This window comes from Salvelinus sp. IW2-2015, unplaced genomic scaffold (assembly GCF_002910315.2).
Source record: "Salvelinus sp. IW2-2015 unplaced genomic scaffold, ASM291031v2 Un_scaffold3432, whole genome shotgun sequence".
Taxonomy (NCBI): Eukaryota; Metazoa; Chordata; class Actinopteri; order Salmoniformes; family Salmonidae; genus Salvelinus; species Salvelinus sp. IW2-2015.
The window spans coordinates 59794-60311 of record NW_019944712.1 but is presented as its reverse complement, the minus strand read 5'-3'; positions in this window follow the sequence as shown (position 1 = coordinate 60311).

Below are 518 nucleotides of genomic sequence, written 5' to 3'. Positions count from 1 at the left end.
TCCCTCTTGGCCTCTAAATAATTATAGCAGAAGAGTATATCTGAGCCATGTAGAGCACGTTATAGAGAGGATGTGTTGTGTGATAATACACAACATAATAAGTTAAACTAGGTAGAACTCCAACACTCAACAGTATCATGTGCATAAACAGTTCAGTACATGTCATTCTCTTTCTTCAGATAAAATACAAGATGTGCATCCAGGCTGATCTACAGAGAATATGGTCTAACTGACGAGGTGCCTTAGTTTCAGAGCCAACAGCAGTACAGTACCAGTACAGCTACCAGTACAGTACAGTACAGTACAGCTAGCAGTACAGTAGAGGCTACAGTAGGGTAGAGGTTAGAGGACAGTAGAGTAACAGTAGAGTAGGTAGAGAGTACAGTAAGTAGAGTTACAGTCCTACACTACACTACAGTACAGTCAGAGTACAGTAAGATACAGTCAGTGTACAGTTACAGTAGAGTTACAGTAGAGTAGAGGTTAGGACAGTAGTAGAACAGTACCAGTACAGTACA